Genomic DNA, 14,411 nt, shown 5'->3' on the forward strand with positions numbered 1-14,411 from the left:
TAAATTACTGAGGGAGTGTGGCAGGGAGGAGGGTTCTGAGATTAAAACTAGAGCTGGCAAATCTCAGAATTTCCATTCCATAGGAAATTCCAACATTTTAAAATTTCCTTTAGTCCTGAATCAGAATGAAAAAAGTAAAAATTTCAAAATGTCCTGCACAACAAAAATTTTTTAAATTTTGTTTTGGAAATTTCAACACTACTTTATCAAAACTTTTATGTATATTATAATGATAACATTGAAATTAAGCACTTTGCTAATCTTTCATCAAACATTTTGACAAAAATCAACACATACCTGCTAAAGGTTTCAGTTTAATTGAATCAGCATTTTCTGATAGAAAACTGTTCTGTCAGAAAATTTTCAACCAGTTCTAATTAAAACAATGTACAAATCTATCAAGAATTATGAGAATTTAAGACAACGAGGTCATGAATAAATGATAGTACAACAACAGCTATCTGTTAGTGAGCAACTGTGTAACAGATGAGTGAGGTATTGTAAAAAAGCATTACTTTATAAGAAACGAATAGACAATTTAAATACAGAACACTGGTGATTTCTCTTTTCAAACAGAGAATCAAATTACTGGTGGGGGCCCCCACGTGCTAAAGGAATATAAATAAATAACAGGCAACTCTCCTTCCTTGATTGTATCAACCTTGCATTGCATCAGAGAAAATGAAGACTTTCTGGATAGAAGTCAGTGTTTGGTTCTGGAGGCACAACATGCCAAATGTGAAAGTAGAATGAATTATACTGTAAAAATAAGAATGGATTACAGAAATGTTGTATGTACCTTTAAACAGAAATAAGAAATGTTGAAATACAGGTGACAGGAAAATAAATATTAGGCATAAACAGTGGTGCTAATGGAGAAACATTAATAGAAGATCGGTAATACTTAGTAAGGAAATAAGATATGCATGCCTAGTCCAGGTAAACTTATCAGATCTTGCTTCCTTTGTTATCTTGTTAAGTTCTCGACCTTTTATCTGTATAAATAAGATAGTTTGTGTCTTGCATGGTGCTCACATTATCTAGGTATTATTAGTAGAGCGCTGTGCTAATAAAACAGAGTGGTCTGACAAACTGTGAGTCCTGAGTCTAACTTTGACACAAAGAATCAGAGAGGGCAGCGCAGAATGGGGAAGAAAATTGGCAGCATGTGACCTCCAGAAGAAGAATGAGGGAGAACCCATGTACCCCCTATGCAGATAGAAGTAAGAAACCGTTTTCAAGCTCTCTGCACAGGTACTACTGTGGAGAATGATTTGGAACAGTCATCTGAGGGAAGAGATCAGAAAGAGACCCCATCGACCAGAAGGCATGAGATGCATTGTTCTATGGATTGGGGTTCCACAACCACCACTCCCAAAAGGAGGAGACAGGTGGTGGTGGTTGGGGGCTCTGTCCTACGGGGGATGGAGTCATCCATCTGCCAACCAGACCGAGAGACTTGAGAAGTAAGCTGCTTGCCTGGAGCTAGAATTCACGATGTGACAGAGAGACTGCCAAGACTGATCAAGCCCTCGGATCGCTACCCCTTCCTACTTCTCCCCGTGGGCACCAATGATACTGCCAAGAATGACCTTGAGTGGGTCACTGTAGACTACGTGACTCTGGAAGAAAGATAAAGGAGTTTGAAGTGCAAGTCATGGTCTCATCTATCCTCCCTGTTGAAGAAAAAGGCTCAGGTAGGGACCATCGAATTGTGGAGGTAAATACGTGGTTATGCAGGTGGTGTCAGAGAGAGGGCTTTGGATTCTTCAACCATGGGATGTTGTTCCTGGAAGAAGGTTTGCTAGGAAGAGATGGGGTCCACCTAACGAAGAGAGGGAAGAGTATCTTTGCAGGCAGGCTTACTAACCTAGTGAGGAGGGCTTTAAACTAGGTTCACCAGGGGATTGTGATGTAAGCCCTGAGGTGAGTGGGGAAGTGGGATACTGGGAGGAAACTCAAGGAGGAGGGTGCAACGGGGGGGGTTCTTATTCATACTGAAAAAGCAGAGCAATCGGTTAGTTATCTTAGGTGCATGTACACGAATGCTAGAAGCCTGGGAAACAAGCAGGAAGAATTGGAAGTCCTGGCACAGTCAAAGAACTATGATGTGACTGGAATAACAGAGACTTGGTGGGGTATCTCACAGGACTGGAGCATTATCATGGATGGGTATAAACTGTTCAGGAAGGACAGGCAGAGGAGAAAAGGGGGAGGAGTTCCACTGTGTGTAAGAGAGCGCATGATTGCTCAGAGCTCCAGTATGAAACTGGAGAAAAGCCTGTTGAGAGTCTTTGGGTTAAGTTTAGAAGCAAGAGAAACAAGAGTGATGTCATGGTGGATGTGTGCTATAGACCACTGGACCGGGAGGATGAGGTGGTTGAGGCTTTCTTTGGACAATTAACTGAAGTTTCCAGAACGCAGGCTCTGGTTCTAATGGGGGACTTCAATCACCTGACATCTGCTGGGAAAGCAATACAGCAGTGCAGACAATCCAGGAAGTTTTTGGAGAGTGTTGAGGACAACTTCCTGGTGCAACTACTGGAGGAACCAGCCAGCAGCCATTCTCCTCTTGATCTGCTGCTTACAAACAGGGAAGAAGTGGTAGGGGAAGTAGAAGTGGATGGCAACCTGGGCAGCAGTGACCATAAGATGGTTTTATAGATTCATAGATTCATAGATTCTAGGGTCAGAAGGGACCAATGTGATCATCTAGTCCGACCCCCTGCACAAAGCAGGCCACAGAACCCTACCCATCCACTTCTATAACAAACCCCTAACCTATGCCTGAGTTATTGAAATCTTCAAATTGTGGTTTGAAGACCTCAAGCTGCAGAGAATCTACCAGCAAGTGACCCATGCCCCACGCTGCAGGGGAAGGCAAAAAACCTCCAGGGCCTCTGACAATCTGCCCTGGAGGAAAATTCCCTCCTGACCCCAAATATGGCGATCAGCTAAACCCTGAGCATGTGGGCAAAACTCACCAGCTAGCACTCAGAAAAGAATTCTCTGCAGTAACTCAGATCCCATCCCATCCAACATCCCATCACCAACCACTGGGCATACTTATCTGGCGATAATCAAAGATCAATTGCCAAAATTAGGCTCTCCCATCATACTATCCCTTCCATAAACTTATCAAGCTTAATCTTAAAGCCAGATATGTCTTTTGCCCCCACTACTCCCCTTGGAAGGCTGTTCCAGAACTTCACTCCTCTAATGGTTAGAAACCTTTGTCTAATTTCAAGTCTAAACTTCCTAGTGTCCAGTTTATACCCGTTCATTCTTGTATCTACATTGGTACTAAGCTTAAATAATTCCTCTCCCTCCCTAATATTAATCCCTCTGATATATTTATAAAGAGCAAGCATATCCCCCCTCAGCCTTCTTTTGGCTAGACTAAACAAGCCAAGCTCTTTGAATCTCCTTTCATATGACAGGTTTTCCATTCCTCGGATCATCCTAGTAGCCCGTCTCTGAACCTGTTCCAGTTTGAATTCATCCTTCTTAAACATGGGAGACCAGATCCGCACACAGTATTCCAGGTGGGGTCTCACCAGCGCCTTATATAATGGTACTAACACCTCCTTATCTTTGCTGGAAATACCTCGCCTGATGCATCCTAAAACCTCATTAGCTTTTTTAACGGCCATATCACATTGGCGGCTCATAGTCATCCTGTGATCTACCAATACCCCAAGGTCCTTCTCCTCCTCTGTTCCTTCCAACTGATGCATCCCCAATATATCACAAGTTCTTATTATTAATCCCTAAGTGCATGACCTTGCACTTTTCACTATTAACTTTCATCCTATTACTATTACTCCAGTTTACAAGGTCGTCCAGATCTTCCTGTATGATATCCTGGTCCTTCTCTGTGTTAGCAATACCCCCCAGCTTTGTGTCTTCCGCGAACTTTATTAGCACATTCCCTCTTTTTGTGCCAAGGTCAGTAATAAAAAGGTTAAATAAGATTGGTCCCAGAACTGATCCTTGAGGAACTCCACTAGTAACCTCCTTCCAGCCTGACAGTTCACCCTTCAGTACGACCCATTGTAGTTTCCCCTTTAACCAGTTCCTTATCCACCTTTCAATTCTCATATTGATCCCCATCTTTTCCAATTTGACTAATAATTCCGCATGTGGAACCGTGTCAAATGCCTTACTGAAGGATCTTCACAAAAGGAAGAAAGGAGAGTAGCAAAATATGGTTCCTAGACTTCAGAAAAGCAGACTTTGACTCCTTTAGGGAACTAATGGGCAGGATCCCCTGGGAGGCTAATATGAGGGGAAAAGGAGTCCAGGAGAGCTGGCTTTATTTTAAAGAAACCTTATTGAGGGTGCAGGAACAAACCATCCCAATGTGCAGAAAGAATAGCATATATGGCAGGCAACCAGCTTGGTTTAATAGTGAAATCTTCAGTGAGCTTAAACACAAAAAGGAAGCTTACAGGAACTGGAAACTTGGACAGATGACTAGGGAGAAGTATAAAAATATTGCTTGAGTATGCAGGGGTGTAATCAGGATGGCCAAAACACAACTGGAGTTGCAGCTAGTAAGTGATATGAAGGGTAACAAGAAGGGCTTCTACAGGTATGTTAGCAACAAGAAGGTGGTCAGGGAAAGCGTGGGACCCTTAATGAATGGGGGAGGTAACCTAGTGATAGATGATGTGGAAAAAGCAGAAATACTCAATGCTTTTTTTGCCTTGGTCTTCACAGACAAGGTCAGCTCCCACACTGCTGTCCTGGGCAACACAGTATGGGGAGGAGGTGAGCAGCCCTCAGTGGTGAAAGAACAGGGTAAGGACTATTTAGAAAAGCTGGACATGCACAAGTCCATAGGTCCAGATCTAATGCATCTGAGGGTGCTGAGGGAATTGGCTGATGTGATTGCAGAGCCATTGGCCATTAACTTTGAAAACTCGTAGTGATTGGGGAAGGTCGATTGGAAAAAGGCAAGTGCCCATCTTTCAAAAAGGGAAGAAGGAGAACCCGGGGAACTACAGACCTATCAGCCTCACCTCAGTCCCTGGAAAAATCATGGAACAGGTCCTCAAAGAAACCATTTTGAAACACGTGGAGGAGAGGAAGGTGATCAGGACAACATGGATTCACCAAGGGCAAGTCATGCCTGACCAACCTTATTGCCCTGTATGATGAGATGACTCGCTCTGTGGATATGGGAAAAGCAGTGGACATGACATATCTTGACTTTAGCAAAGCTTTTGATACGGTCTCCCACAGTATTCTTGCCAGCAAATTAAAGAAGTATGACAACGAAAATGATCAGGGGGCTGAGGCACATGACTTAAGAGGACAGGCTGAGATACTGCACTTGTTTAATCTGCAGAAAAGAAGAGTGATGGGGGATTTGATAGCAGCCTTCAACTACCTGAAGGGGGGTTCCAAAGAGAATAGAGCTCATCTGTTCTCAGTGGTGGCAGATGACAGAACAAGAACCAATAGTCTCAAGTTGCAGTTCGGGAGATCTAGCTTGGATATTAGGAAACACTATTTCACTAGGAGGGTGGTGAAGCACTGGAATGGGCTACCTAGGGAGGGGGTGGAATCTCCATCCTTAGAAGTTTTTAAGGTCCGGCTTGACAAAGCCCTGGTCGGGATGATTTAGTTGGTGTTGGTCTGCTTTGAGTAGGGGTTTGGACTAGATGACCTCCTGAGGTCTCTTCCAACCCTAGTCTTCTATGATTCTATGATTCTTAGCTGGCCCTAGAATCTCATATTTATAAAAATTACAAATAGAAATTTTAAAATATACATTTAATACAAAACTAAGACTCTGAATTTAAATAGACAAGTCAGGAAATAGTTAAGGTTCTTATGGCAACACAGCCTATGTTACACATATTATATTCTTAAATTCTAGCTCCAAACCTCCTCTGGCCCTTCAAAATGTGTAGCAAAGGGCCAAAATCCATAGTCACTTTTTGCCTTCAATACATCAAAAATGTATGATCACACCACTGAAAATGATAAACATTTTGCAATGTCTGTACTATTGTAAATGTACACTCCTAATGAATTCTAGCATTCACAAATTTCCCTGGGTACCAGTCTGCTTCCCTCATAAACATCTCCATGGTTGCCTTCATGCTGCCTCTTCTGCATGGGAAAAAATGAGAAGTTACTTACCTGTAGAGTAACTAGAGTATTTCAAGAGTTGTTGTCCATATGCACATTTCACCAATGGCAGACATGCAATCTATGTGCTTAAGTCTGGAGTCCTTTGGCCAGCAGCATTCACGTGGCGTGCCTGTGCTCTGTGAGTCCTCATGCTCTGTGTTGAAGGCATAAAAGGGTAAAATGTGCCAACTAGCCTTCAGTTTCCTCTCAACCACAGAATCCTGAATATAAAGGACTACAGGGCAGATAAGGCGGAGGGCAGTTTGTGGAATGTGCCTGTGAACAACAAATCTTGAAGTACTACAGTTACTGTACAGATAAATAACTTCTCATTCTACTTTGAATGATTCTCCATAGGCATGTTCCACTAACAGTGACTCCTAAGCAGTGGACCATTGCAATGGAGATGGGAGCCCAGAGACTTAGGGTTTATGTACATGAACAATTAGAGCACAGCAAGCTAGTGCACTTTGATCTAGTCCATCTAGGGCCTAGCTCAGAGTGCATGAATGAACTGTTAACACGTCAGCAGGGTGCACATGGACAGTGAGACTGTGGCAAGCTACTGCAGAATATATTAACACCCCTGTCTGTTGTTGTCTAATTGTTTGGGTAGACAAACCCTTAGAAGAATAAAGATTAAAGCACAGCGTTGCCAAATACAGCATTGGATCTGAAGGCTTCAGTAATGCCTGGTAAACATATGAATAGAAACCGCACCTCCCATGAGGTCTATCTAACAAATGTCTGACATAGACACATTCTTCTGTGAAGTCACTGAAACTGCTTGAGCTCTTGTTTTGTGACCCCTGAGAGTAGCAGATGAATCTATTCTGGCTACCTCATAGCAAGTTTTTACACAGTTAGAAATCCATTTTTGATAGTATCTGAGTCAAGATTACCTTGCCTTTCATCATTGCCCCCAAATGACAAAGAATCTTGGTGAAAATCTGAACTACATTGTCCTTTGAAGATAGAATGCATGGGCACATCTAATGTTTAAGGTGTGGAGAGTTTCTTCCATCTTGGAAGCATGCAGCTTAGGAAAGAATATGGGCAGATGAATTTGTTGATTCAGATGGAATCCCATGACCACCTTAGTTAGAAACTTCAGAGGCTGAATTCTTGTACACACACCCAGTGCCATTATCACTGGTTGTGACAGCTGTGAACAAGAAGTTGCAACAAAACAGAGCTACACCAAGAATTGATTTATTTGGCTGCAGTGCCAGGCATACTCTTCAGTGAGGCTACAGTTTTGGGTCACCAACTATTAGACTTTTATGGTCAGGTACAATTTCCATATCTTCAAGAGCTGACACTCTTTTCCAACACACCTCCACCAGTGGCCAGAAAAGAGTCTGTCTTCTTAATCAACAAAAGTAATTTGGTGGTAAAGTCCAGTCTCCATGCTGCATTGGATACAGCAGACACTGCCTCTAATCAATGGCCACAGCAGTGATTATGAGTCAGTCTTACTGATTACACACTATTATAAATGCTGGAGGTGAAGTAGGGTTTGGGGTGGAGGCTGACAGTTTGTGACTCCCCATGTAATAACCTCATGACCCCCTGAGGGTCCCAACCCCCTGTTTGAGAACCCTTGATTTAAACATATCACAAAACAGAAAGGAGTTCATAAAGATAAAACTAGGTCAAAGTGTTTTTAAATAGTTGGGCTTGTGCCCCTTTTTGCATCTTTATGAGGCATGGACAATTTGGAAGGGTTTGTTTGACTTAAAACAGTTTGGATTTTTTGCTTGTTTTTTTACTTTAAAAACTTCAAAAAAAATCTCAGTTCCGGTTTTACTGGAGAATTTTTTTTGAGGATCTCAGACATGAATTGTGAACTCTCCTTAACTGAAAGGTTGGGGCAATCCTTTGGCATTGTGTTATATTGGGTGCTAGCAAAAAGAACATATAATGCCCCCTTCCACCCTGTGCTTTAAACAGTCTAGCTTAAAAACCTGTCTCTAGTCAGATTCTCGTGTCACACGATGTCAGCGTTGCACTATTTCTCCAGTAGAGACCCATGTTTGCCTTTATTTTATCCAGTCACTGCCTTTTAGTATTTGCTATTAATTTTTGTGCCCTAAAGGGGAAAATATTGTATTTAAATTACAAACTTTTTGCAATAGACACTTGCTTAAAACAGCAAGAGTAAAATCTTATCAAGAAAAAAATATCAACCTTTCTAAGTATCAAAGTTAGGCTGACTGATGCATAATTCCCTGAGTCCAGTTTCCGTTTCTCCCTCCTCCCCTTTTTAAAGACAGATTCTATGTTTGCCCTTCTCCAGTCCTCTGGGATATCACCAGTCATCCAGAGTTCTTGAAAATAATTTCTAATGGTTTGGAGATTGCTTCAGCTAGTTCCTTAAGTACCCTAGAACAAATTTCATCAGGCCCTGCCAACATGAGTACATCTAACTTATCCAAATATTCTTCAACCTGTTCTTTCCCTGTTTTAACTTGCATTCCTTTCCCCTTGTTGTTATTAATTTGGTCAATATCTGGTCACCATTAAACTTTTTTGCAATGACTCAAGCAAAATCTGGATTAAACACCTCAGCTTTCTTGATGTCATCACCTATTAGACCTTCTTCCCCCTAAGTAAAGGACCTACAATTTCCCTTGTCTTTCTCTTTCTCCTGATGTATTTTAAAAACCTCTTCTTATTGCCTTTTATGTGCCTTGCTAGATGTAACTCATTTTGTGCCTTAGCCTTTCTGATTTTGTCTGCCATGTTTGTGCTTTTCTTTTGTACTGCTCCTTAGCAATTTGTTCATGTTTTCTTCTTTTTGTAGGATTCCTTTTTGATTTTCAGGTAATTAAAGAGCTCCTTATGGAGTCATATTGACCTCTTACTATTCTTTCTATCTTTCCTTTGCAGTGGGATAGTTTGCAGTTGTGCCTTTAATATTGTTTCCCTGAGGAACTGCCAGCTCTCTTGAACTCCTTTTTCTCTTAGATTTTCTTCACATGGTACCTTAGCTACCAGTTCATCAAGTCTGTTAAAGTCTGTTTTTTATTTGAAGCCCATTGCCCATATTCTGTTGCTCCCTCCTTTCCTTAGAATCAGGAAATCTATAATTTCATGATCATTTTCACCTAAATTGCTTTCACCTTTCAGATTTGCTACCAATTCCTTCCCGTTGGTCAGAATCCAATTTAAAATGGCTGCCCCCCTGGTTACTTCCTCCACTTTCTGTAATCCAGAGTTGTGACCAATACATTCCAAGAATTTATTGAAAATCTTATGTTTTGCCGTATTACTTTTCCAACAGATGTCTGGGTAGTTAAAGTTACCCATTATTTCTAAGTCTTGTGTTTTAGATATCTCTGTTGTTTGTTCTAGAAATGCCTAATAAACCTTCTCTTCCTGATTTGCAGGTCTATAGTCAATCCCTGCCATGACATCACCACTGGTTTTTTACCCCTTTTACCTTTACCCAGAGACTCTCAACTAGTCTGTCTCTCACCTTCTTCTGGACCTCAGAACAAGTGTATATAATCTTGATGTATAATGCAACACCTCCTACCTTTTAATCCAGCCTATCCTTCCAGAACAAGCTATACTCCTCCATACCATATTCTATCATAAAACTTAGCGTGCCAAGTTTCTGTGATGTGAATTAAGTGATAACATAGCTCATGTACTAATATTTCCAGATCTTCCTGTTTATTCCCCATACTCCTTGCATTTGTGTGTAAATATCTAAGATGTTGAGCGGATTCCCCCACTGATTTCCATTTTGCTGTTCTTGTGACCCTATGATAATTTTCCATGTCCTCTACAATATCTAACCCTCTGTAAAGGTCTCCCTTTTTTATACATAGCTGTGGGCTTTTGTCACCTGTCCCCTTACAGCCTACTTTAAAGCCCTACTCACTAGGTTGGCAAGTTGGTGCATGAAGATGCTCTTCCCCTTCTTGATTAGGTGGACCCAACGGCATCAGAACCAGGGAAGCCAGGGGGCCATGCTCAGCAATTTTTAACATGGGCATAGTTTGGAGGGCATGGGGCAGTGTTGTCCACCCAAATTGAAAGTCTTGGGAAGGTGTGGTGCAGTTCAGCTCCGCCACCATGAAGCACAGCGCCTGCCAGTGCAATTCCGTGCCTGCTCCAGGCTTGCAGTTTGGGGGGACAACACCACTGCGAGGCATAGCCCCCTGCTGGTGCCACTCTGCACCTGCCCAAAGCTTGCAGTTTGGGGGGGTCAGTGCCACCCCCTGCTCCCCAGCTAAGCTGATATTAAAAGTGGGGGGCCTGGCTCCCTACTCCTTGGTTCCAGCGCCAAGTGGCCCCCTACTTTTACAAAGGTTCTGATTTTCATGGGTGGACCCCATCTCTTCCTAGCAGATATTCTTCCTGGAACAGCATCCCATGTTTTAGAAAGCCAAAGTCCTCCTGTCAATATCATCTGTACAGTCATGCATTAATCTCTAGGATGTGCATGTCTTTGCCTAAGTCCTTACTCTCAACTGGGAGGATGGACGATAACACAACCTGCACCCCTGATTCCTTCTCCTTCTCTCTAGCTGCCAGAAACCTGTAGTCCAGGGGTAGGCAACCTTTCAGAAGTGGTGTACCAAGTCTTCATTTATTCCCTCTAATGTAAGGTTTTGCAGACCAGTAATACATTTTAATGTTTTTAGAAGGGCTGTTTCTATAAGTCTATAATATATAATTAAACTATTGTTGTATGTAAAGTAAAGAAGGTTTAAAAAAATGTTTAAGAAGCTTCATTTAAAATTAAATTAAAATGCAGAGTCCCCCAGACCAGTGGCCAGGACCTGGGCAGCATGAGTGCCACTGAAAACCAGCTTGTGTGCCACCTTCAGCACCCGTGCCATAGGTTGCCTGCCCCTGCTGTAGTCACTGCTGATCTGCTCATGGTCAGACCTGGCAGCACCATTAGTGACCACATGGATGAGTAGCATAAGTAGTAATGAGAGGGATGGATAAGCCTTGGCAACCTTTCCATAATGTCTCAATGCTGGCTCCAGGCAGGCAAGCCACTTCCAAGGATATCAAGTCAGGTTAGCAGATGGATGCATCTGTTCCCCTCAGAAGGGAGTCCCTGATCATCTGCATTCTGTCTCCTCCTGTTGGGCGCAATGGCCATGAGCCTCTCAATTTGGGGGACAGATGGCTCCTCCTTCTCACCCATTGGGATCTGCTGCTCACCTCCTTGCCAGTATAGCATACGGAGACCCTGATAGGTTCCAAAGTACTTCATGTCTTTTCACAGGTCCTGTCCCTCTCGGTCAGTCTTATGCTCATTCTTGGATCAATGTGGTCACTTTATACAGTTTACAGTTCTTTGTTGGTCAGGAATCCCTGGGGGTGAAGCTTCCACAGATTTGTGACCTGCATTAGGGATTTGCATGAATTAGCCACCAGTGATTTGAATTCCTATACTAAGCCAAAAATACAATCACTAGCCAGCCCATATAACATTTATAAAGTTGATACGACCATCTTTGAATATTTTGTGTCCACAGCATATGTCACATCTCAACAATAGTCTGAATAGTCCATGTTTCCAGAGCATCACATCTGTCATACTCCTAATGACTTCTATGGGAGCAGGTTCAAACCCCAAGTATTCTGGCCTGAGAATTGGTTCTTACAAGAGCCAGAAGAGGGAGCTGAGGGCAGCACACCTTCAGGGATGTACTGTGACAACAGGGTACTCTGCGACACCCCTTGGTCACAAACCAACAGCTATTTAAGGATATATCTACAGTTAATTTCCTCTACCAGGTGTGTTTTTCTTCTTATAGTCTTGAGGCAGTTTGAAGCAGCAAGTGGAGGCAGGCCATAAAAAGGTTTGTGACACAAGGGCTACATCAGGTTGGTCCTCTCTAGTTGAAGACTTCCAGCTTGTTTGGAAATTTTAAATAACAAAATCATATCTTTTTTTCAGGGGTTGGGGGGAGAGGAAAGGAGGACAGTAAAGGAACCCCTTCCCTCTCAAACCACTCCACTCCAAACTAAACAAGCCAAAAAGAAGCAAAACTCCCCAGTAGGCAACTTTAATCCAAATAATAAAAGGAAATGGAAAGGTTCTTTAAACTGAGAGAAATCCATTGGAGATACTTAATCACATAATAGCGACAACTTTATCCTGACATAAAAAGTTAGAGCTTGTGTAACATTAGGAACACACAGTGGAAAGCTGATTATAGTTGGAAATGATCTACTTTATAGAGGGAGTCAGCATCATAAAATTGGTTTTACATCTGTTTCCCCTTGCTGACGTGAGAAAGGCAACCCATGTCCAGACTAGATAAGACATAGATATGTTTTAAGAAAGTTATATGATTATTTCATGTATGTATTTTGTAATATCTTCTGGGGAGAAAAACTGTAATTTTTAAAAGTTACAGTAAATTATGTAGTTTTTAATATTTCGCAACAAAATATGTAAATTTAAACATACTGGTAATCTTTCCAAGTCAATTGACCAAGGCTCTGAGACTTGGCACTGCAGGTTTTCTTTGAGGTGTTGGACATACAGGCTACTGCTCCCAAGGAGTCAGGGGCCACAGCTGCCGAGGGGATACATTTCTAGTATAAGAATCAGAACTGCTGAGGTACACATGAGGGGTGTGGCATTTTCCTACAACTGAGTAATGTACTTATACGGACCTAATCTCCTAGAGGAGATCATACCTGAATCAGTGCAAACTTGTGTTTAGAAAAAAGCCTTTGTTTCATAAAAAGTAATGGACTGTTTAACACTAATATATTTACAGAAGGATATCTCCTATCTCACCTTCCTTTCTAGTGGATGTAATAACGGCTAGGAAAGTAAATTTTAAAGATAAACCTGTTTGTTAAAATATGCAAATTTGAGCCCTGCACCACCCAATATAACCAACACCTGTTCATTCTGACCATACCACTGTGTACAGGGTTTGCTTTAGGAATTCAAGGAGGGCTGATGAGCAGGACTTCCAAGTCTCATGAATTTCACATGACATTCATACGTTCAGCAGCATTGTCACACCTTCCTGCATTCCAGCTGGGATGTCACACTCGCCTCGCAGTCCTATGGGATTTCCTCTGTAGTAAGTCATCCCCCACACCAGGGGATGCTGTGGCAGTGCACAGCTACAGGTAACCAGGTGTCCCCTTTGTTTCCTCTCATGCTGATGTCGGGTTCTCTGCTGGATTGCAGCCAGCCAGGCAGCCACTGGGGAGGGGCGTCTGCACACCCATGGCTGGCAACGGTGAGGAGAGTGCAGGGATCGCCAGCTCCTGACTCCCAGCCCGATGCCTCACGCCCCCCACCCAACCGCCCCGACATCCCTCAACTGCCCTGACACCCCCCGACTGCCCCGACACCCCCAACCACTCTGACATTCCTCAACCGCCCTGACACCCCTCAACCGCCCCGACACCCCCCGACTGTCCCCACCCCCCAACCTCTCTGACACCCCTCAACCGCCCTGACACCCCCAACCACTCTGACATTCCTCAACCGCCCTGACACCCCTCAACCGCCCTGACACCTCAGCCGCCCCGACACCCCCCGACTGTCCCCACTCCCCAACCGCTCTGACACCCCCCAACTGCCCCGACACCCCCAACCACTCTGACATTCCTCAATCACCCTGACACCTCAACCGCCCCGACACCCCCCGACTGTCCCCACCCCCCAACCTCTCTGACACCCCCCAACTGCCCCGACACCCCCAACCACTCTGACATTCCTCAACCGCCCTGACACCCCTCAACCGCCCCGACACCCCCCGACTGTCCCCACCCCCCAACTGCTCTGACACCCCCGACTGCCCCAACACCCCCAACCACTCTGACATTCCTCAACCGCCCTGACACCCCTCAACCGCCCTGACACCTCAACCGCCCCAACACCCCCCGACTGTCCCCACCCCCCAACCTCTCTGACACCCCCAACTGCCCCGACACCCCCAACCACTCTGACATTCCTCAACCGCCCTGACACCCCTCAACCGCCCTGACACCTCAGCCGCCCCGACACCCCCCGACTGTCCCCACTCCCCAACCGCTCTGACACCCCCCAACTGCCCCGACACCCCCAACCACTCTGACATTCCTCAATCACCCTGACACCTCAACCGCCCCGACACCCCCCGACTGTCCCCACCCCCCAACCGCTCTGACACCCCCCAACTGCCCCGACACCCCCAACCACTTTGACATTCCTCAACTGCCCTGACATCCCTCAACCGCCCTGACACCTCAACCGCCCCGACACCCCCCGACTGTCCCCA

Source organism: Gopherus evgoodei, chromosome 2, assembly GCF_007399415.2.
Source record: "Gopherus evgoodei ecotype Sinaloan lineage chromosome 2, rGopEvg1_v1.p, whole genome shotgun sequence".
NCBI classification, from domain to species: Eukaryota; Metazoa; Chordata; order Testudines; family Testudinidae; genus Gopherus; species Gopherus evgoodei.